This window comes from Calypte anna, chromosome 1 (genome assembly GCF_003957555.1).
Source record: "Calypte anna isolate BGI_N300 chromosome 1, bCalAnn1_v1.p, whole genome shotgun sequence".
Lineage (NCBI taxonomy): Eukaryota > Metazoa > Chordata > Aves > Apodiformes > Trochilidae > Calypte > Calypte anna.
In genome coordinates, this window is record NC_044244.1 from 170908392 (window position 1) to 170933474 (window position 25083).

Genomic DNA, 25083 nt, shown 5'->3' on the forward strand with positions numbered 1-25083 from the left:
CACCACCCCACATTCTTTCATAAGCAACTGACTCAGAAAAAAAAAAAAAAAAAGTAACACTATCTTTTTCCCTGATGCATTTTATGCAGTAGGTTGCCTTCTCACCGAGGTTTGCACAAGGAGTTCCCTAGTAACCTACTCTGAAGTGTTACTGAATGAAGTGTAGGAAATGTGTTAAAAGAACTGTTTAGGGCTAAAAAATCCATATTGATTTGTACGTAAGAACAGAAAATGTTTCCCTTATGTCACCTTTCATTACCAACTTGAAAGCATTTTAAAACACTTGAAGTCATGATTCATACATTACAGACAAAGAAATAGGGCTCTGGAGTTGAAGATGTCTGATAATTAGTGAACTAGTTGTGGAGTTCAGGTCTTCTGATTTTTTGCCTCTGGCCTATCTGCATTGGATGATATAATTTCCTGTGATAAATACACTGAAATGAACCATTTTCTAATGTTCAGGACATCCATACCTTGTTCAGGACATCCATACCTTCCCTAAAACATGCTTTGGACCTTTAAAAACAGGGAGCAGTAGTTACAGGTTGCACACTTTGTTCTATCATGGACATCTCCAAACCAATGGGATTTTGTGTCTTCAAGAGAGGGAGCAGAAAGGAGATTGCCCTGGGGACCAAGAACAAGAGTTTAGAAATTTAGAAGCTGTGGAATCAAAAGAGATGACTAAATGTCTTCTGGTGCTTTGGGGTCTTGCATAAGATTCTTTTTGGCTTTGATGTTCATCTCAGTGCCAAAGTCACCTCTGAGAGGAGTCAGATACCTCACCCTGTAGCAATGTATCAGTTTTTGGGCATTCAGTGCAAGAAGTAGCAACCTCAGATTTCAGAGTTCTTAGGAATTTTAAAGGGCTTGTTGTCTCTTCCCTTGAGGAGAAACCTGCTCAGAGGATGGAGGTGGAAGGGGGCTTCTCTGCAGGCAGAGCTGCCCTATCACACAACAATCTTGGGGTAAAGAAATGGTCTTCTAGCTTGGCATACTCAGGGGGGTCTGACAGGAGCACTCTGTCTTTGAGCCCTAATGTGGGCTACACTTTCATCAGGAAGGTGAGTAGATAGATGTGGTGTCAGTACTGGGCAACTCAGAGAAGATGTGTGGACATCACAGCTTGGACACATCTGTGTCCTTGTTTCCTTCCCTGAGATTTTCAGCTTTTGACTTTGGGGGCAGTGGGTCAGATCTGATCCTGCTTAAGCATCTGGCCCACACACTACAGAAGCTCTGCTGTGCTGTTTCACCCAGACAGCCTCTCTTGGTGGCAACATCTTGTTTGCTGATCCAGCTATGAAAGCCTGACAGTTAAAGATTTAACAAAACCAGGGATTAAACTGCTGCTGCAAAGCTTTCTAAGGATCACAATACTTTGTTGTTTTTTGAAACTATTTCAATGGAGACTGGGAAAAAGACAGTGCTACAATTCTTGATAGCTATGCTGAGCTAAACACCTGCTGTGTGTGTATGCATGTATGTACATACGCACACACACACAGGCTGGACCTGCCCTTCATCTGATCAGAGAATCATAGAATGGTTTGAGTTGGAGGGGACCTTTAAGATCATCTGGTTCCAAACCCCTGCATGGGCAGGGACACCTCCCCCCAGATCAGGTTGCTCAAGGCCCCATCCAACCTGGCCTTGAACACTGCTGGGGAGCGGGCAGACACAACTTCCCTGGAAAACCTTGGCAACCATCCTTAAACTAAAGAATCTCTTCCTAACCTCCAACCTAAATCTCCCCTCTTCAAATTTGAAACCATTTCCCCTTGTCCTCTCACTACACACCCATGTAAAACCCCCTACCCCAGCTTTCCTGTAGGCCCCCGTCAGATATTGTAAGGTTGCTATAAGGTCACCTTGGAGCCTTCTCTTCTCCAGGCTGAACAACCCAAACTTCTTTTGCCTGTTCTCATAGGGGGGTGGAGGTTCTCCAGCCCTTTGATCATTTTAGTAGTTCTCCTCTGGACATGTTCCAGGAGCTCCATGTCCTTTCTATACTGGGGACTCCAGAACTGAACACAGTACTCTGGGTGGGATCTCAGAAGAGCAGAGCATCTCCCTAGACTGCTGTCTGTGCTGCTTTTGATGCAGCCCAGGACATGGTTGGCTTTCTGGGCTGCAAGCACACACTGATTGCTCATGTTGAGCTTCTGGTTCACCAGCACCTCCAAGTCCTTCTCCTCAGAGCTGCCCACAATCCTTCCTCCTCCCAACCTGTATTTGTGCATGGGATTGCTTCAACCCAGGTGCAGAACCTTGCACTTGGCCTTGCTGAACTTCATGCAGTTTGCACAGCTCCACTTCTCAAGCCTGTCAAGGTCCCTCTGGATGCCATCCCTTCCCTCTACAATGTTGACTTCACCACACAGTTTGGTGTTGTCAGCAAACTTGCTGAGGGTGCATTCAATTCCACTGTCTATGTCACTGACAAAGATGTTAAACAGCACTGGTGTGACTACTGACCCTGGGGGAACACCACTCATCACACATCTCCATTTGGACACTGAGCCACTGATCACAACTCTTTGGGTGTGACCATTCAGCCAGTTCTTTATTATTTAGTTTCAGTGGTCCATCCATCAAATCCATATCATTCCAGTTTAGAGATCAGAGTGTTGTGCAGTATAGTGTTGAATGCTTTGAACAGGTCCAGGTAGATGATGTCTGTTGTTCTGCCTTTGTCCACCAAGGCTGTTGAAGGTTTTCCCCTTTTAAAAAGCATAAATTTATTGGTTTTAGTCTTTAAAATGCCCCTCCCTTGGGGCCATGATGTCATTGCCTGGCATCCCGTGAACTTCCTCCAAAATGCTTTCATGTCCTCCTATGTTAGACAGAACTATGAACTGCTGAGCTTACTTATAAGTGGAGTGAAATATCACCTGCATGTTGTGCTGTCAGGCTGGAGGCAGTGTGGCTGGTGATGAGTCCCCTTTTCATCATCTTCCAAAGGCAGGAAAGATAATACACAGTCATCTATTATGAAAAAGGCTTTTTATAGGGGATGATTTCTCTGTGACGCACTCTTATTGCTCGTGTTTAACTCTTCTTCGGGTAGTGATATTGGAAGCAAAGTAATCTCGTGACTGATGCAATGCCATGGTGCCCTTAATTAAGACTGGCTGTAGGCATGCAAGTGTGGTTTTTTGGTCAGGACAAAGAAAGCAATATCCAGCTTGACTTGTAAGTCATCTTTTACCTCCTTGGTCCAGCTCATTGGTTCCCATCTTACTCCAACATTTTTAGGCTCTTCTGAGCATTTTGCTCACTGTGAACCTTTACAGCTGTTGCTTGCAGTCACCTTGGGAAGGATCTGGGAGCTGAAAAATGTGCTTAATACTCTGTGTCCTAATGGGTTCTTGGGGAGTAACCTTGTTTGTTGGTGTAGGGAAAAAAAGGAAAGGTCAAGTGCAGGTGGGTTGTATGCCAGTGGTGTGGGTTGTATGCCAGCAGGAGGAAAAGGTTTGTGAGGAGACCATCACAAGGAGTGGAGAGGGATGACACATGCATGATGGGGGGTGAGGTAATCCTTTCCAGTTGTCCTTGGTCCTCCTTTTTTTGTCTTGGTGCTCTCCCAGCAGCAGGCTTGTCTTCAAAGCTCTTTGTCTCCCATTTTTTGATATAAAACCACAGCGGAGGACAGCAGTCTCAAGAGAACTGTGTGTTGAGAACTTGGGGACAGAGGGACTGACCACCTTGGATTAATAATAAAAAACCAATCAAACAGAAACCCTACCAAAGCAAGCTATGAAAAGCTCCTAATGTAAATTGAATTTTTCTGATTAAGGGCAATAATGAATACTTAGCAAGAGGGACCTTCTGTGAGTTTTTTCCTCTTTCTGTTCATCTATTCTCTAGAAAATGAGAGTGGATGTAAATGAGCCCAGTGAGCACTGGATGAGGTAAAGGCAGGACATAGATGAGCAATTACCAGAGAACATAAAAATCCTGGGGAGCTGAACAACCTGCAAGGCTCACCTTTGGGGGACACAGACTAAATTTGTGGCCAGGCAGAAGGTAGCTCATGTGCACAGCCTATTGCCAGGGTCAGCTCAAGAGATGGCAGTGGAATATAATTTTCAACAGTGTGTAAGGCTTTACAGACAGAAGAACCCAACCCCAGTGCACAGAACAAAGTCTCCACTGACTGACTCCACTCCTGACCTTAACAGTCTGCTCTCATGTCAAAAAGCTCCTAGCAATGAACCCTTTGCTGTGCTGACTTGGTGCAAACTGGCAGAGAGAAGTGAGGTGACATGGGCAGCAGAGACCGCTGTGTGAAGTCATTCCTTCCCTTCACTAGTGTTCAAACACAAAATGCACAAGAGGACAAGGCACAGGATAAGCCTGAGAAAAATCCAAATCAGGTGTGACATTCCTCGTGTCAAGGAATAGCCATTGATACAGTCTCCTCAGAGGCTTTACTCCTGCAGTTGTACAGGAAAAAGCTGGTGGCGCATGACATTGTCCCTCAGGTCCCCATGTCCTCAGTTTACTACAAGGGTAATCTTCCTCCTTCCTTTTGGAGTCACCACTGTCTGTCTGGGCTGGGTGGGACAGTACTGTGTCACCTTGCCATGGTGGCTGGTGACCTGATGTGAGACAGTGACTCTTTGTTCCTGTGCAGAAAGAGGTCACTGTGGTTAACCCTGCTGACTCCCTTAGGTGCAAAGGGTTCTTCCTGAGCTTATAGGTATTGATCTTCTCTGTGACATCAACAGGACACTACGTAGGAGGCAAGACATGCTGACTTCAGCCACTTGAACTTCTTACAAAATCCTGCATAAGAAAGATCTGTGGGTGCAGGGGTGAGAACTTGCTGGAGACAGACATTGACCTGAAGAAATAAATGGCCACTTGTCAGCACAGCAAATGATGGGCTCCAAGAAGTGTCCTGTGCTGTGTAGGGCACAGCTTGGGCTGAGGGGCAAAAAAACTCTGGGAAAAAGAAGGAAGTATTTTTGAGATGGTATTTCACTACCAAACCTTTTCAGGAGCTCCAGGAGATTCCTGTGCTGGCCCATGTCATATTGAACCATCCTGCTTAACCAGAAGAGCCATAAGCAAGCCACACAGTGCCCCTGGGATGTGTAGATAAATCAGAGTGGTAGGAGGCATTTCTGAGCTCCAGCAATCTGTGTGCCCCACAGAAAACACCTGACAGTCAGAAGAAGATGCTCTGGGAGGTGCAGCCATCCTGATGAGGCTCCAGACAGCCAGGAGACAAGAGAAGAGAGGAATGAAGCAGGTTATGGGTGCTGTGGCCAAGGTGACCCAAGAGGTTATGGAGTTAATGCTGCCAGTGGCCATGTGGAGATGGGAAAGAAAAACCTGGCAGCGGCACCCTGAGGGTTTTATGTTACAGAGCAGGGCAGAAATGCCACTGAGGCAAGTATTAGAACTCATTGCACTCATCAAAAATGTAAAAACCCATGAAGCAGAATTGCTTTTTGTAAGTCTTTCTCAACAGTTATATTAATCTTGCAAAAAAGCCATGGAGGTAAGTAATCCCACTATCTACTGCTAGTATAAAGGCACTTAAAATTCTTGTTTTCATACTTAAGAACTGCAAGTTTTATGCCAATAATTAAATTGTGAAATACTCTAAAGATTTAGGAAATTCTAACAGGAACATGCACTGTACATTTTGTCCATTTTTAAACCGAAATATTTTTTCCTGTTTTTCCTGGAATAAAGCACTGTTTTAGACTGTTACAGCCATCTGATTGTTTCCGTATGATGAGTAACTTGCATCTCCAAATCAGGAGTGCAGGTCTCTGGGCTGAGTTGCTGAAATGGTATCAATATCTCAGTAAAAACTCATGGATTGTTAAAGTTGGCAGCTGATTGATAGAACTCCTTGAACCGATGTCATGCCTGAGGACTTTGCTGATATGTAGCATAAATTATGCTGAATAATAAGGTATCCTGGATTTTTAAGATAGCTGCCTTTTTAAGGCTTTTGGGAGACTATCTCTTCAGCTTGACTGATTGAGTTTGTTTCTTGCTCTTCTCAGAAGCTGCATCTCTCCCAGATCAGGGAGAAGACCTGATCATTGCTCACTTGTCAGCTCAAGTTCAGTAATTTTCTGCTGAGCTGGGCTATAGGAACCCATCTGACGCATTCTGGTCTCCCCCTAGCCACTTTTTTCTAAACCTGTGGTTTTGTCATGCTGTTTAATAAATACGATGCTTTACATCCCTGTGCCAGTACATCTTGCAAACAAGCACTTACACACCACACACGTGGTCAATGGCTTAGTGATGCACAGAAGAAGTAGCTGGCTCACCTAGTCAGTGTTTCACTCATTCACTTCCACAGAGAAATTCTAGGGAGCTTAGCCCACGGATTCTGGTATGCAAGTGAGGTTTATAAGGTGGGAACAAACTCTCTGCTTCGTTGTGATGGTCTGAGGACAGGAGAGCTCAGTGCATCTGGAACCACCACAGCCTTCATCAGCCAGCCAGCAGTCAGCTCGAGGGCTTGCAGGTGTCTGTCACAGGATATCTGTACAGTGTTAGTTTCACAGTTAATTAGCTTGGGGATATGCAGTTCATCCTGCTATATCTTGTATTATCTGTTCCTGTATAACACCTTCCCTAGTGATTCTGGAAGAAAAGCAGTGGTGAAATAGTAAATGAAAACGTGGGAAACTCACCTTTTTTGATGTGTACAGGAAATGAGCAAAGTCAGCCCTGCACAAATGATGGGTGGATGAACTGTGCTTACCTCCATCTATGCTGTGCCACTGAGAGGGTTGTCACGGCGTGGGTGGAAGTGATGACATTGGGAGGGAATGAAGGAAAGGATGCAGAAAACTGGGGGCCAAACCCCTGTCTTCTGCTCTAGCACCAGAACACCTTTCTGTATCTCAAGCAGCAGTGTGAGGAACATCTGTCACAGAGTTTAGTCTCACACCCTCTCCCCAGGGGGGGAAGTGTGTGCACTGGAGTGTGCTGGTTTGCTGGGGAGGAGGGTAGCTTTTGGTGGCAGGTGTGGTAAGTATGTTCATCTTAGAGAGGGAAAAAGCCAAGACATGGGCCTTGCCTGTGCAGATGGAAGTGAAGGGAGCAGTGACAGTGCCCAAACCCTGAGGAGGCCCTGGCACAGCTGTGGAGAAGTTCAGGATCTGTCGTAAATGAATTTCATCCTCTCGGCTACTGCACCCTCTGGAGATGCTGAGGCCACTCCCTGCCTGTGAGGCAACTTGCTGGGCTTGATGTTGTTTGATGGGTTGTTTGATGGGTTTGATGTTGTTCCCACCTTCAAAACATCCTTGTGGAGAAGCACAACTCTGTTAGGGCAAGGGGTCTGCATGGTGTCCTTCAGTGGTCCAAATTGTTGTCTGTAAACATCCCAATTCCACCAGAGCCTCCCTGCCTCGTCTGTGTGCAACCTCCCTCCTCCCAAGCCCTCAATGATTTACCTTTTCTCTTCACAAAAGGGTAAAATAAAGTAATTTGGGGAGCTCATACAATCAACAGTGCAGTTATTTTCCAAGTTTTCTGCTTGTAATCAACAGAGAATTTTGCTGTGTAACCATCTCCTGTGAAATAGCAGCCGGGCATTTGGTTGTCATATGGCTGTGCTGTATAATTATAGAACATGTTATGGTTTGATGGATGAAGTCATTAAGAGCATAGTAATTAGTACCAGCCTGCTACTTTGAACTGCTGTGTGGTGTCACATATTCCTTACAGTGAATTACATCTGTGCACACACTGAATACAGCTTTCTAGCCATCTGATGCCTCAGGCTTACATATTGTTACGCTGTATCCATCCAGAACATTTTTCATTCATTTTTAAAAATACACACACATCAAACCAGACAGCAGTCTGTAGCTTCCTACCTCCTAGAATTTTTTTTTTATTTTTTTTTTTCCCCTGAAAGAAAAAACTCCAAAAAAGAGAGTTTGGAGGCTTGACGTGATGTCTGACATGGGCTTGGCACAGGAAATTAAATCTTGCAGCAGAAAGGTGAAACTCTCTGCTGCCATGTGCTGGACCTCAAGCCAGAAGTAATCCTGGTTTTCTGCCTTTTGACTCTGCAGGGTGCATTTGCAGCCTCTGAAGAGCAGTGAGTGGAGTGCAGGCTTTTACCCTCAAGCACGTTGGGATTTCAGTGATGGTCTATATGGAAATGCCAACTGGGTGACAGACGTTTTCACTGGGAGAGCTGGATGCATGCAGGAGTACACAGAGGATGGGGAAAGCAGCCCTGTAACAGGGACAAGGCTCAAGGCTTGTCCTGGGAGTTGCTCCTCTGTGATCACATCTTCACTGTGTGAGGCCTCCCCCCAGAACCAGGGATACACTTCTTACCTGCCTCCTGCTCTGTGCTTCTGGAGAGAGCTGGGTTTGTTCAGCCTGGAGAAGTCTCCAGGGAGACCTTAGAGCAGCCTTCCAGTACCTGAAGGGGCCTACAGGAGAGCTGGGGAGGGACTTTTTACAAGGACATGGAGTGACAGGGGAGGGAAAAGTTTCAAGCTGAAGGCGGGTAGATTTAGATTAGATATTAGGAAAAAAATCTTTAGTGTGAGGGTGGTGAGACACTGAAACAGACTGCTAAGAGAAGTTGTGGCTGCCCCCTGCCTGAAAGTGTTCAAGGCCAGGTTGGATGGAGCCTTTAACAACCTTGTCTAGTAGGAGGTGTCCATGTCCATGCAGGATGTTTGGAACTAGGCAACTTTTAAGGTCCCTTCCAACCCAAACCATTCTATGATTCTAGCTGATCCTATGATCTCCCCTGTGAGCGGAGAGATTTCCCTCCACTCCTCTCCCTCACCACAAGTGACCTTTGATGAGCCCGTGCTCCTGGAACTCTGACGGGACAAACTGAACCCTGGCACTGCATTACATAGGGTAGATGTCTCATTGCTATGTGGGTGGTAGAGGGCTGACTATTTTTCCTTCCTCCACCTGCATCTTATTCCTCTCTGGAGGACTTGACTAGGTGTGAAAATCAAAATGTGAGAGTATCTTCAGCTGCAAACGACAGCTCTAGTTTGCAGGCATATATAGTGGTGCCTCTTGGGAATGACAGTCTGGTTAAAGAGATAATGTTGAAACTATGATGTCTCAGTTTTCCACTGAGAGTTGGACAGCCCTGCTATGCCCCAGCTCCTACTGTGCCTTGGTGTACCCTGTGTCACCTTACACTGGGGAAGGAGTAGTTTGAAATAGAGCAGTGCAGTTCAGAGGGGATAATGTTCATTTTACACTGAGTTTGAGCTGGATTTAGATCATAAACACTAAAAGGCTTTGGGCTAATTTTTTGTTTGTTTGTTTGTTTTTTTAAGGAAAAGCTGAAATTTATTCCGTGAAACAATCTCTTTCAGAGGAAAAATGGAACTGAACAATGACAACTGAAAATTCCATTTCCTGCCAAAAAAGTATCCAGCAAGAATTGCACTTAATCCTGTAAATAAGAAGTCTTCTTTGCTGGCAGAAAAGGGGACATATGAAGAAGAAAAAAAAAGCTTGCACAAAATACACTGGGCAGTATTGGTTTGATGATCACACATGGTGTTACATCGTTGTCAGCCTTACTTCACTGATCCATCTTTGCAAGGGGCAGAGCTGCTTGCTTTAGAAATTAATGCTATTCAGAGAATCACAGAATGGTTTGAGTTAGAAAGGACCTTAAAAATCCTCTAGTTCCAACCCCTCTTCATGGGCAGAGATACCTCCCACAAGACCAGGTTGCTCAAAGTCCCATCCAACCTGGCCTTGAACATTTCCAGGCATGGGGAACCCCCAACTTCTCTGAAAAACCTGTTCCAGTGTCTCACCACTCTCACACTAAAAAATTTCTTCCTAATATCTGATTCGAATCTATCCTCTTTGAGCTTGAAACTGTTCCCACTTGTGCTATCATTTTGTGGTCTTGTAAAAAGTCTCTCTCCATCTTTTCTTTAGACCCCTTCAGGTACTGCAAGGCTGCTATTGCTGGCTTCAGTTTTAGAGCTCATTTGTGGGGGGGAGCAGGAGGAGAAATGGCTTTTGCAAAACTGCAGTCATTTTGTTTGTCAGCTCTTTTCTCAGTTTGATCAGCAGTTTCTCTGTTGTTTTTGTTTTGTTTTGTTTTGTTTTTTTAATTTCTTTTGAATGTGGTGCCTCCACAGACTGAACTGTGCTGTACATGTAACAGTGTCCTTGAGTTCCATCTGCCCTCTGCTCCTTTTGTCATCCTCTGCCAAACTATCTGCTTGCTGGTTGCCACAGGAAGCTTGAGGAGGAGAAATGACTTGTGTATACACACTGTTCCCACTGGCATAAACAGGCATGAACAGAATGTTTCCCATTTCATTCTTCCTTGTTGAAGGATATAGGGTGATATCTGCCTCCATCCCCTCTGCTGATCTGTAAGAGATCCTCTGCAATGCAAGATGAGTGGCAGGTCAAGGTGGATTTTTTTGAGCAACCATCTCAATGACTCAGTTGTAATGACTATAGAGGGACAGGCTTGTGGCACTGCAACTTCATGCCAAAGTATGGGCACTTTGGGGGCAGTGCTCTGCTGTTCACCTTGATCAGATGTAGTGTCCACATCTGAGATCCTTTTGCAGTCAGTGGGGGGAAATTGGTGCTTTCTGGTCAGCATCTCTCATCCTCCAGTAGCCATCTAAGATGGGATTTTAGTAGTATGTCAGCTCCTTGTCTAGAATAAAAAAACCTACTTGCTCCTTTGAAGCAGTTGACCCCACACTGTGATTACTGTCACCCCTGGAGTCCCTCTCACCAACAGGCTGGAGGAAAGTCATGCTGTAACTAATTAAGATTCCTGATTTAAAAGTGAGCCAATTCATATGGTTTCATTTGGATGGGGGTTAAGAAGTGACAACTGCCATCCCTTCTCCAAAGTGACTGACTTCACCATCCCTTTTATACATTACTGCTATTGTCTGACTTAATTCCTCCTTCATTTTTGGTGAGCATTTCCCACTCTGAAAGCCACCAGTTGCTGAACACTGGTGAACTGGTAGTTCATGGGGTTGTGTGGGCAGCCAGTAGTCCTTCCCACACCCATCTCCTGGTGTTTGCAGGACTTGCACTGAAGTAAATTTAGAAGAGCAAAGGTATTAATTTGTTTGGGGTTTTTTGCTTGTTTGTTTGTTTTTAAATAAAGTTGCTTTCCATTAAATTCTATTCCATCCTGTGCATTACATGATACTGAATGAGAGGGGAGTTGTACATGAGCTTCTCTCTTTATCTGCTTGGTGTTTGCTTTGAAGATCACTAGAGTAACCTTAAGAAGACAGTGAACAAGGCAGGAGAGTGTGTATGGTTTTCCTGATCCAGAATCAACACCTCCTTAAGGGACTGGAGCATCTGCCCTGTAAGAAAGGGGTAAGAGAGATTGGGCTGCTTAGATAATAGAAGAGGAGGCTGAGGGGGGACGTCATCAATGTTTGTAAATATCTAAGGGATGGGTGTCAGGAGGAAGGGGCCAGACTCTTCTTTTATATGTCCAGTGACAGAACAAGGGTTAGTGGTCACAAACTGGGACACCAGAGATTTAACCCGAATATGAGAAAATACTTCTTTACTCTGAGGGTAACAGAGCACTAGAACAAATTACTCAGGGAGGTTGTGGAGTCTTCATCCCTGGAGACATTCAAAACCTGCCTTGACATGTTCCTGTGTAATCTGCTCTAGAGGATTCTGCTCTAGGAGGGGCATTGGACCAGATGATCTCCAAGGTCCCTTCCAACCCCTGCCATTCTGTGATTCTGTGATGCTGTCATTCTGTGATTCTGTGTCTGCTCAATACCAGTCCTCAAAGCTGAGCAGTGCACAGGTTTCAGTGCTGTTTGTTCTCTTTTTCCATACTGTGGCCAGGGAATGGATGCTGTGGCAGGTGTTGCCTGCAGGATGCTGTATGTGGATGGACAAAGCAGGTCTGTGGTTGGCTGGGAAAAGGCAGAGCCACCTCTGGGCTTGCTCTGGCTTGTTTTCTGCTTGCTGGAGGTCTCTAAACCCACATCAATTCTCCACACCTGACCCCCCACTGGGACCCTCTCTGCGGAGCTTCTGTCCCTACACACCTACTCTGCTGGATCTGTTATCAGACAAAACTTTATAGCTGTGACTTATATGGCTTGTGGCTTAAACCATATGGTCATTCTTTTATGTAGTATTTCTGCTTGCTTATTTTTCATTTTCCCACACCCACTCCATTTATTGTTGGCTGCTTTCCCAGCACCTTTCCTCCAGAGAGGGAGCTACATAAATAGTTCTCTGTAGGCTTTAGAAGGCGGATGTTGATGGATAGATCTTCCCAGATAGACTTCAGAGTGGTGTGAAAGGCACATCACCTATGTACCTGGAGACACAAATCACAGTCCCTTGTGGCTGAGGAGCTTGATTGAGTCGACAGTGCCACCGTGTTGACAGTGCCAGCACGGGACCAGTGACAAACTGTGTTTCAGCTGCTGCATCTTATTAAATGGTGTCCTGCTTTGAGTAATTACTCTGTCTGCAGTCACTGGGAATAAATGTAGGGCTCAGGGGGAATTAGGAATAATTGAGGAAATTAAAATCTGCATAATGTTTGCATGTTCCTCTTCGTATGCCTTTTATAATGATTTAATATTTATGTACCCAGTACCTGAAAGCATGCAGTTGATTTGTTTTCTTCACTTAGTTTACTACTGAAACGTTTAATTACATTTAAAACTAAACACACAAATACATTTGCTTTGTACAGTTTAGCAAAACTTAGTAGTGGGCTGCAGCAGTCCTGTCCTAGTTCCTCACACACCCAGGGCTCCCCTTGATTTTGAGGCAGCCTGTGGTAGGAACTGTGACTGTCACTATCTCTGCAGAGTTAGCAGGTTGGGTTCCTTGACTCTTCTTTGTATTAAAATGTGTTTTAATCAGAGCTAATAAAACTAAATCAAGGTAAGGGTCCCTCTAGAGGAAATCTAGGAAAAGATTATCTCTGCAGTTGAACTCTAGGGGAAACAGGCAAGCTATCTGCAATGGGGGAGGGTGCTGATAGTTTGAAGTGTGGGGGTCATTTATGGAGCTGGCTGAGGCAGGTAACAGGAGGAAGAACCTCAGTGTTAGGTCATTGCTCAAGCAGTTGGAGAGCTGTGCTGTGGATGCTGTGTTTGTAATGAGGAAGGGCCAGCTGACCCACAGAGTGTGGAGGGTGGGCTCACTGCCACCATGCTGCTCTGCACCAGGAAGGGAGGATGGCTGGTTTTGTATTGGGTGGTGTGAAAGGAGGATGCAGCACGAGAAGCGGTTAATGTGTTTTGAGCATGTGTAAACAGGCAAGATAAATTAACACAGATAGAAGCTTGTGGCTTTAGATCCCATGCCCTGAAGGTCCCTGATGGGGCAGTTGATGGCTCCAGCTATTTCAGTCTTCCCTGGGACAACCCCAGGACAGCATCCCCCAGGTCCACACAGGAGCCATGACTGAGCTGCTCTGCTGCCCCTGGAGCTTGGCTCACAGCTGTAGGGCCTGGCAGGGCAGCCAGCTCATCTCTGAGCCCTTATCTGTACAGCCATGTGTGGCTAGCAGCAAGAACTGACCCTTAATCAAACCTCAGGTATGGATGTTCACAAGTTGAAAGAAGTCTGTGTCTGGCCTGAACTTTCCAGCTCATGCTGCTACCTGCAAAACAGGCCATGGGCTTCCCCAGAACTATTGCAAGGATCATCCTTCCATGGTGCATGTGAAAGAGCAATGAGGAACCAGTGCCCAAGACACTCTCCGTAATCCCCCCAAAGCCACATGGAACTTGGACAAATGAGACGATGTCTCTGAAGAATGGAGCAAGCCATGCTGATCCAGGTCAAAGCACTGTACTTCCCCCCTATACCCCCGCCCCAGAGACCAGGGAACTCATCATTGATATTTCTGATTTTGCAAGAAATGGGTCATTAACACTGCCCAGCATGGGAAGAGCGCTGAAGGGTCTAGTGGTATCAGAATGATATTGGTGGGGAAGAAATACAGAGCCTTGGACTTCAGCTATGAAATGCCTCAGTCCACCTTGAAGACAATGAATATCCAGGAGAAAAAAGGCCAAACTGTCTGCGTAAAGTCCTTGCTGAGAGATGGGGGGTTTTCACCCATTTGGGAAAAAAGTTGCACCAGCAATAAAGCCTGTCTCCATGCTTTAGACTAGATGTCTGAGTGCACAAGAAGTCCAGCCGGGTGTGCATCCTTCCTGTCTGTCTTCATGGTGCAGTCTGGAGATATGCCACATTCATTAGCTTTTGGCCAAGGGAATGGCTCCGTGTGTGAAGAGGAAAATTCCCCAGGGAAGCCACTGTGTAAACCACTGTCTGGGAGATAAGACTGGACCTCAAAGAAGAAATTGATCTTCTCAGACCATATTATGTCTACATGTCTGAGAGCAGACGAGCACCGAGACCGGGAAAAGCCGCGCGCAGGAGGTTTTCATCAGACGGAGAATTCCGTGGGCAGATAGAGCAAGTTGGTTAACAAGATAAAAGTGAAAGAGCACGAGGAGCTGGAGAAACACAGTAAGGGAGGATGGGAGGCATGGAGCTGGATCATGGTGTTGAGACAGGGAATTTCAGGTACAGACTGGCTCTGCTGCTCTAGACATCCTGAGAGAATACTCCCAGACAACACCCACTTTGTGGAAAAAAATGTGGGTAGGGTGCTGGCATGCCACACACCAAAATTTATTACATTCCAGAAAAATGTGCCCTCCAAGGGACTGATTAGAACTTTAGTGGGACCTCTCCAGTGCACAGAATTTAAAAAAAAAAAAAGCTAATATTGCTCTGACCAGTTGTGGACATCTCCTACTTTGAAGTGTGTTCATCTTGGATGGTTAAATAGTACACATTTGATGTAGTAAAGAGAATGCTTGTGAACTGCTAGTTTTTAAGTAGTTAATGTTAAAGAGAATTATATTGTAACTTACTAAATTCTGTTAATCCTTCCAGAACTTTCTGTGTGTAAAAATTGTTCTGCTTAATTCACTGTGGGATCATATCCTCTGTTTCTCAAGACCCCTCTCTCCTCTGCTCGGCTACAAAAGCACTCATCCCTCTCCACACCTCATTTCCCACAAGCACACACATTTTCAGAACCAGTGGCCCGTGAAACTCATCCTGAAATTGTAAAAAAGACTGCAAAGCTTTTTTTTTAATTTTTATTTTTTTATTTTTTTACTTTCTTTTATGCCAGCCACTGCACCAAGATCAGCTGGCTTTGTATGGGCAGGACTTTGCCACTTTGGGCTGTGACCTCAGTGACACTTGTATAACACACAGTTCTGCATATGCTAATGCAATGTACATTTAAATCTGCTTCAGCCTCATATTTTCTTTGGCTTTATAGGACTAGGGTTTTAAAAAATCCACTCAGCTTACAGTAGGAGCATGAAGAGAGTCCAAGGATAGTCATGGAGAAGGTCTGTTATCTGAGAAGGTGCTGTGATGCTGAGAAGAATCTCTTAGTTTATTAGTTCTTCATCTGCTGGGTTTTATAACTAGAGAAAAAGGTTGTTTCAAACCCCATTAAGTAGCACACCCTTTGTAGTTGTGAGGGAAACCTGGATCTAGGTTAGAGAAAGGGAAAAGTGTGGGCGGAAAAAAAACCTTTGGACCGTATTCAGGCAGATATTCTGCTTTCTTACAGTTTGTCTTTTTCTTCTGGGGTCTTGTCACACCATAAGTCATCAAGAAGCTGCTTTCAGGATTTGAATTTTGCCACTGACTTTTGGGCAGTGAGGTGAGGGGGAAAGGAAATGTCTTTTTTTCCCCTGCCATAACTCACCTGACGTTCAGAGAGGAGCAAATCAAAGAACGAGCTCAGTTTTCACAGAGCTGGACATAACTCCACGTCAGTGGAAAGAACTGCGCTATCTTATAGCAGGAGAAGAGCCCCTGGGAGCCCTCACAGTTACAGGGGCCTGGAAGGAAAGCTTGAGTCACTAAGTCCTGTCTCCTCCTGCTGTCGTCACCACATCATAAGGACCTTTCACACACCGATCACATTCCATCGTAAAAGTAGATAGTGGTTTTGCCCCTCTTACTTGTGTTACGTGGCTTTTTGGAAGCCTTGGTTCTGATGGTGGGGAGAATACAAGTTCCACTCTGCTAACACCAGAGAGGGTTTTTTAGAGGAAAATTCCCAAGTGCTGTGAGTGGAGGGCAGTAACGATAGGATAAATGAAGTATTGGACAGGACCAGGCACACGAGTAGCGTATGTGATGTCTGCACAGAGCAGCATCCAAGGGGATCAGGAAAAGAGGGTTAAATTACTTTTTGTGGATAGCACAGATAAAATTGCGCCCCTCAAACTGCTTTCAGGCTTGAAGATGAGGAATCTGATTTAAGTTACTGAGGCATGACTAAGTTTTGGTCACGCTAAAAATGTTCCACTGTTTGGTAACCACATCAGAGGAATATGGAGCTCTGAAAGCCCTGGCGGGTTGGAGCCCAAATGTGAATAGAACCACCTAGCAGAGCTTGAATGCAGCCAGTTAAAGTGGGTTTTTTAATGCTATCCCAAGCATTAGTGTGAATGAGAACTTAATTGCAACAGTCCCATTCCAGACGTATTTTGTTGTTCCCGAAGACTCTGTTTTTATACAAATCTGTAAGTTAAGATTTAAAAGCAAACTGCTCTGCTTTGCTCAACTGGTGTGCCTGCAGATCGACAGGTATGACCTATGAGATGTGATATGTTGTTTCTGTCTTTGTTCTGGGGCTAAAAAGTGCAACTTAAGTTGCATTTAAGGCAGGTTGCATTGATGAGAATTGCTGCAGGGAATTTTGGAAAGCAGAGAAGAGCAGAGAGCTGCACATAAGAAGGAAGGCCCCAAAACACTTGGAAGGTGAGGTGCCAGTAAGGTTTACCCCAGTACAAATGAGACTGTTACAGGGAGCTGGTGCAGTATGTTCCACAACAAATAGGCACTGATTACTTATGTATAGGTTGTGTTGGAATTAATATTAAGACTGTGCTTGAGAGGGAGGAGATAGATTGAAATAATGGTCATAACATGATTTCCTAAACTGGCAGCAAGTCAACCACAAACTTAAGATTTGTTCTGAGTAACATTCATTATTAGCTTACCCCAGAAACAATGTGAGAATTCTGACATAACCAGAGAATAGGCACAGTGCATCATTAACTGTGATGTCAGCCAAAATCCAAGCACAGTTTTATGGCCTGATATTTAAAGCAAATGGGTAACAGCCTGAAACTCTGAATATGCCTATCAAAAAAGAGCCAATTATTTACTCCTTAGGTAGTTTAAAAATGTAAGCAGATATGCCATAATGCAAGATGAATTTACAAAGGAAATAGAGCATTCTGCATTTGAGTCAGAGACCAAAAGAATTGCTGGTATAAAGTGCCAATGGTGTTGCACCCACTTACCAGAGGGTATGCCTCAGAACTGAAACTTGAACAGAAATATTCTATTTAAAGCTCTCTGTGTGCTCAGTCTTTTTTGTCTTCTCTTCCCTCTGCTCATTTGACTTCCATCACCCTTCATCACTGCTCCCCCAGTGATGAAAAAGAGGCAAGGGGGATGCCATGCTTCTCCCAGGAGCAGATACTCTGTATATAAACTGAGCTAACTTGTGGCCTTAGTTTCCACCGCATGGTGATATTTTTATATTTAGTGCTCTAGATATAGGCTGACTGCAGCCTGAGTCCTTTGGGAGAGAAAGGGGAGGTCTTGGCTCTTCATCTTAGTGATGGAGGAATGATTTAGGACAAGGAGGAGCCCCTCCTACTACTTAGCCTTGCGAGCATGCTCTTGCTACCTCCACAAGACTGTTTTGCTGAACTCCTTGTGATCTCTTTTACTTTTCTACTAATTTACAGGCCCAGAGACACACAAGTGCACGAATGCAACCTGTTGTAAGCAGTGTCACAGAATGGGTTTGGTTGGAAGGGACTTTAAAGACCATCTAGTTCCAGCCCCCCTGCCATGGGCATGGGCACCTTCCACCAGACCAGGTTGCTCAGAGCCACATCCAGCCTGGCCTTGAACAAGTCCAGGGAGGGGGCATTCACAAACTCCCTGCACAGCCTGTGCCAGTGTCTCACTGCCCTCACACTACAGAATTCCTTCCTTCTGTCTAATCTAAATCCATCCTCTTTCAGCTTGAAACTGTTCCCTCTTGTCCTTTCACTCCATGCCTTTGCAAAAAGTCCCTCTCCAGCTTTCCTGTAGACCCCTTTAAGTACTGGAAGGCCTTTGTGCTTTTAAAAAAAAATTATTTTATTTTTTTTTCCAAAGCAATTGCACTGGCTCTTACTATCTTCCCTGCTTTGCTCTGCACACCTCCTCCAAACTGCCTCCATCTTTCATCATCTCTATTGAAAAAGGCCAAGATGATTCATGGTCTTGCTACTTCCCCAGGACTTCAGTGAGTCCTCACCAGTGAATGGGATGGCCATGGTGTCTTTCATCTGTGGATGCAGATTTTTTATCTTTTGTATGGAGAGTCAGGACATGGTATACAGGATGATGGACTTTATTTTTTCAGTGCATGAACACCGGTGTACATGGCATAGAGCAGGCTATTTCACAGGAGGCTGCTTCAAATATATCTTCAAACTCCATAGAATTACAAAAAAAGAAAAAAAATTGACAAAGGAACAACAAGCGATTTACTGTGGGAAGGTAGCAGGAGGGGGTGACCTTTTTCTGGTGTTGAAATATATATAGGTGTAAGATTTTCTAATGGGTGATGAGTTGGTGATTTAAAGACTTACCCACACCTGAGAGCCCATAATGATGCACTTTTTGAATAAGAGGAAAATTTCATCTCTTCTGAAAGCCAGGAGTTTTAAGAGGCACACAAAATGAGTAATGCAGACACAGTAGTTGCAATAGACTGCATTGGTATAGACTTTGCAGAACTTCTATTTTGGAAAACTGTTGCTCTACACACATATATATAGTCATTGTTTGCTAATCAGTAGTCAACTGCTGCAGTTGTCCAAACAGCAAATGCATTAATACATTTTCTGGAAAAGAAAAAAACTGCCCCCTCCCCCCTTGTGTTACTGAAATGGGTATTGGTTCTAGATCCAGACTCCCTATGAAGCCTCTGTTTGTTTGAATTAATTAATGGAGAATGTTGTAGACAAGTGTCTTTGCTTTCCTTAAAGCTTTGGTGTGGTTATGCCCTTGTCCCCTGCAGCTTCCTCTTTGCCATTTTAGTTATTGTTTTTTGTTGGATCACCCAAAATTAATTTATTGATTTCATCTCATTAGCTTCCTTCAGAAATCCTTCTTTGCTGCCCTTACTTTCCAGTGCATCTCATTCATCCCCCTCATCCATTCTTTGAAAATTACCTAACTCCCACCCTCCCTGTGTAGGCACCAGGGTTGTGTTATTCTTCCTTCTCTGCATCCCAACGCCCTGGAAGCCAGTATCAGAGCTTCACTGACACATTTCTGCTGTGAGGTATTCTCTGCTTTTCTCCCTTAAATGGCCTCTTGTGGTGTCTCAAGCAGTACCCTGTCCTTTCTATTTTATTTTATTTTATTTTTTCTCTCTCTTGCATTTTATTTTGTTAATACAGACAGGAGAATGTAGAGGGAGAGGTATCATCCAAGAGAAAACCTGTGAGCTGAATACCCACCTGGTAGCATTGGTCTCTCATGCTGGTACTGAGTGTGTCACTTGTCACAGCTGGCATCATGTCACTGGTGAGGGAACCAATCTGAAGGAGCTGGTGCTCTCACTTGTAATCCTGAAAATGGCTACTAAGGTGGATGTATTGTGAGAGTGTGTTTTTGCAAGAGTAAAACATCCTTACACCTCTCCAAAGCAAGAAGAGAATGCCAGATGCAGCAGTGACCCTGGTGTCTTGCTCAACAGGGCAGGTGCACATCAGTTTCTTGGTTCTCTTTGTCCAGGTCAAAAAACTGCTTCCATATGGTGTTTGACCCTCTGCATTTGAAAAGGAGATTTTCTTTTACTTTCAGAAGTTTAATTATTTCATTTTTTTTATCTCCTCCAATAGTTCAGTTTTTCAGTTGTTTCATTATTCTGCTGTAACTCCTGCTAAAAATCATACATTAGCATTTTTCACGTACCTAAGCACTCTTGGCTATATGTGAAGAGACCAGGCACTTTGAAGTGGGTTTGGTGGCAGAAGATCACCCCTTTTATTGTGGTTTCCTTTACTGCAGTCCCATTGTGCATCATACTGGTGTGGAACAATAATCATGACCTTTCCAGCAGTCACTGCAGAGCAGAGCAATGGGGAGACGTTGTGGCCAGATGTCTACTGCACAGACAGCAAAGAATGAGCGACTTCAGGTTTTGTGCAGTGGATCTGTTGATTATTTTTAACAGAAATGTAGAGTGACAAGAGGTAAAATCAGAACCTTGTGTTGCCTCCTTTGAAGTAGCTTGATGTCTCCAGGTGTTGGGCTGGAAGCAGAGCTGAGTCAAGGGAGCTGAGCCAGTGTAGGAGGGAGTGCTGACTCTGCTTTCAAAAGATGGACGAGTTGCTGTTTTCCACAAGCATGGAGGCCTCAGTCATTCTGCTGATTTTGGTTTAGTTAGAATTTCTCCATGCTTCCTCCCATTGTCTCAGCAAGCACAGATGCTTCTGGAGGGCCATTTTCAGAGACAAGCTTCAAAGCCTGGGTCAGGCCTCTTGCCTGCTTCTCCTCCTCTGCCCATGTGTTTTTGGAGAGGAGATTTGCAGGCAGAAGTGATCTAATGCTAGGGAGACTTTTTCTGCCAGAATTTTAGCATTATCAGAAGAAAGGTCCCTTGTGGGGACCTTTCCTGCAGGACACTGTGACCATACCCTGAGAATATGCTTCAGGCAAAGATCCTGGAGACAAACCTTGGTTAACCTAGAGGGAAGGGAAGATGAGTCCTCCTCCAGAGACAAAAGTTCATATGCAGTACATGGGGTCACTAGCAAAATGAATTTGGTGATTTTTCAGTACTACATAATGCATCTGTGTCCACCACAGACATCTGCACCATTTGTCACAATTGTCAAGAACTGTTCAGAACAGATCCAAGAGTTCAAGCACAAGGGTATCAAGTGTCAGATCTGAGACCTACTGGCAGAAGTGTAAAAGTTTGCAAAATGATTGCTTGAAATTTGGCTGGCTTTGGCCCATGCTCAAAAGTCCCTAAGTTTTAGGAGTAGTAAAACTGACTAAATTAAAAAAAAAAAAATTAGGAGAGTTTTTAATGGAAAGATTTGCAAAGCCAGGGATAAACTATTTTCACCAGGAGACTGAGCTTTTCAATCTTCTCTGCCAAAGTTTGTTGAACAATTTTGCTTATTAGCTCTTTTGCAGTCCCTTCCTTAACTGTGCCTGAAATTTTAATGTTAAACCACTAAATCCATTTTACAGCCAGAGATTATAATGTCAAAGAGGATGGATTTGTGAGTTTAAGCACTGACCCTTGAAAGATGAGACATGAAACATACTTGCTTCCTTTCAGACCGTACCCTTGTCCTTTGAGAGTCAGTGGGGTCAGGGCTGAGCCTATGAAGGGAATTGTAAAGTCCATAGGAGCAAAGGCCCCACAGATGTGCTCTCTGTGGCCATTTGCTGTGTTTGATCTGAAAGCCCTGGTGACTCTGCAGCCACAGCCATGCATGTTACACCACTGTGTTCCTGAGCTTCCACCTTCAGTAGGGAAAAAGGGTTTTTCACGGGGGAGTAAAGGCAGGAGACATGTTAAGACACTGCCTATGATTTCTCTGTTTTTAATGTGTTCATGCAAAGGTCTACAGCAAGACTGAGAGCTTTGCCTGAAAGAAAACTAAAGGGCTTGCAAACTCAATTTCAGACTGAAAGAGGGGTTTTTTATGTGGGGTTCAGAAAGGAAAACTTCTCAGGGAAAGTCATCAAGCAGTGGATGCAGATGAAGAATGAAAAAGCAAGAGCAAGAATGGGCTACAGAGAAAATTTAAGCAATTATTAGTGAGTTAGGGGTATAGGAGAGAATTGGAGGCATCTTGTGGGAAGGTGGCCACAGCCGCTACCTAGGCTTGGTGGTTTGATTCCCTTAAATTCTACTAAAAATGAGTAATTCCTACCAAAAAGGAGTAATTCCTGTAACTGACAAGCATTATGCCATATCATTTGCATGACTTTTGAATACCAATCAGGTTAATTTTAATCCTCAATGTTTAGTTTTAAATGTAGCAGCTGCTGGCACCACCTCTTCCTCACTCCCTAGAAGAGAGGCAGTGAAAAAGGGAGAAAGATTTAAGCATTGCAAGAAATGATTCATTCTCAAGCTGCACAGCCTGCCAAATGATCTCCAGAGTGGCACTGCTGCTTGGCCTGGAAACAGTTTTCCTCCTTCCCTGCCCCCCAAACTAGAAGGAAGGAAACTGATACTCATGGCAGGCAACCAGGATGGCTAGAACGAATATTGGAGAAGTTCAGGAAACTAAATATGGGATCCAGAGTCTGGAAAACGTGACAGGGCAAAAAAAAAAAAAAAAAAAAAACCAAACCAGAAATAACAAAGAGAAGGAAATAAAAAATAACCAAAGGAGATTCCATTACCAAAAACCAATCCCTTGGATGAAGTAGTCATTAAAGGCCTAATCTTACCTTCCCTGTGCAGGGACTGGTTTTGTGAAGGAGTGCGAGAGGCTGAACACCCAATTTTCTGAGGGAAATTAAAAGAGTTTTGGAATGGCTTTCTGCATAAAGGTTTCAAAATCTCAGAGAACTGCAGGGACAATAACACATCCTGGGTTACAACAACCTGGTCATGGAAATTACCAGTTAAGATTCTCCCTCATTTCCAGGAGTCAGGGAAACATGTCATCCTAACCTCACTTCAGACTCAGTGAGAATCCATTTCAAACTGTCCTGGGATCATATCTGTAATTACACCCTGTTAGTTTATACAGTTCATTAGATTCTCAGGGCCAAATGGTGCAGCTGACAGTTCTCAGTGGGCTGTCAAGCACTGGCTGCTTCACCAAGGTGCAGCTGAGGATCTAAACCCTTTGGATGTTCTCCTGGAGGAATGAGTAGATACCAGGGCTATCAATTTTTGTGTCTTCCTAAATGCCAAGACAAGGTCTTGCTTTGACTCTGATAGAGAAACTGTACTGGGGAAATCCTGCAAAACTGTACTTTTGCTATATATTGATTTTATTTATCATCTGACTCATTAGAAAAATGCAAGCTTTACATCTTTTTCTTCTGTTCTGATGGTCCTTGTATTATTTCAAGACTGGTAAGCTAATATTACTTTGAGGGACCCAAAGTTATAGGGAGTCCCAGCCCTCACTGATTTCAAACTTCAAGGAGCTGCCCTTTTTGGGTGTCCAAACCTGTATTTTTCATATATGTTAATACTCTTTTTAAAGCTGAGCTTCTATGTACTGCTTCTGGTTATGGCAGAAAAGTTTTGGCATTGTTGTTGCATGCCCAAGTAAACCAGACTTGCCTCAGCGTGTCATGGAGATGCTTGGTTTTAATCCATTGGTGGCTTTGTTGATTAAGATAAAGGCCTTGATTAGGCATTGGCAAATATTTGAGAGCTGTGGAGGCGCTGGAGCTTCAGTGTAAACCACTCTCAAAGTCTGAATCACTTGGAAATCTGACTACTTTTTTCCATACTAGCATAAGATATTACAGCTGGTAGACAACTGTTGCCATATTGATTAAATGCTGGGTTTTTATGAATAATAGTCCCTCCTACATGAATAGGATGCAACTCAGAGCTGATTTTCCTGTATCTGGGTAGATCAGGGGAAGACTGGAGGTCAAAGCAATAAAAGGAGCTTGGTTTCAAGAGGACTTTCAGTTTCACATAGATGATACTAGGTCCAAGTGCAAGGGTCATATAGGAGATTTGAATTTTCCCTAGAAAGTATGGTACAACTTCTGCATCTGTCAGCTTCTACAGTATCTGCAGGAGTCTTCTTGCTGAAGAGGGAGAAGTATTCAGCTGATGGACTGAAAACCACAGAGGTCATAATGTATTAAAAGCAGATTAAAAGTGCTTAGCAGCTCTTGCAAAATCAATCACACCCATTAGGAAATGCTGGTCATTGTCTGTGCTGACCCTACTTGGTTAAGATGATATACTCTTGCCTTTGGCTACCTTTCTTCAGGAACAGCTGCTATCATACCATTTGCTTTAGTCCTTGTTAGCTGAGGTACAACCTCATGTCTTCTGCACCACATACTCTGGTGTAAAGACTGTTTTGTGTGTGTTTTTCTTATTATTTTTTATGGTGAAGAAACTGAAGTCTTCCTGGTAGTATCTACTCTACACACAGGGAACAGACACATGAAAAATTTAGATCAGGACCAACTTTTCATGCCACTTCTGAACCTCCCAGGGAAGTGCTCAGTTCACCCACAGAGAGGTATCCACCAGTCTGGCTCCCTACCTCAGAATTCTGTGCTGCCCATTCTGCCTGTAGGTGCCCCATTTCTGCTGAGGAACACAAAAATGTCCTTTTTCCTTCTCTGATTACAGGTGGGGCATAGGTAAAGGTTTTGGGTGAGATGAATCCTACCCTCACAGTGCCAAAAATTATGTAGTAGCACAGATACACTCAGCCATGTTTCCGCTGACTTTATTTGTATTTGTGAGTGTTTAACATTTAGGACCTCTGATTACTGAGCTAAGTGTGCAGGCAAAAAACCCAGAAGGCACAAGTGATTAGAGAGCTTGAGTAACAAGTTTGGTTTCATTAATTTGACACAGCAGCAGCAGCAGCAAGGGTAGATCCAGTTCTTTAGAGCAGTGTTGAGCTGCAAGACCATTTTTTTCCCTTCCTGCCACCAGAAGCTGCAGAGGGTTTAACTCAAATTTCATGGAAAGACCGTGCCAGCCACCAAAGCTGAACACCATCCTGTTTCTGATTTCATTGGTCACAGTGCAACATGATTAATAAAATACAGAAAGAAATGTACAAAGGCACGGCTGCATCTTCAAGATGCTGAGACCCCATCCCTGCAGAGGTGGGTTATGCAGCTGTGTGGGTGATGGAGGCAACTCACAGCATGAACTCTGCTTTACTGCAATTGAATTTGTCCCAGGAAGTGCTCAGTAAAAACTAAGTGAGGACTAAG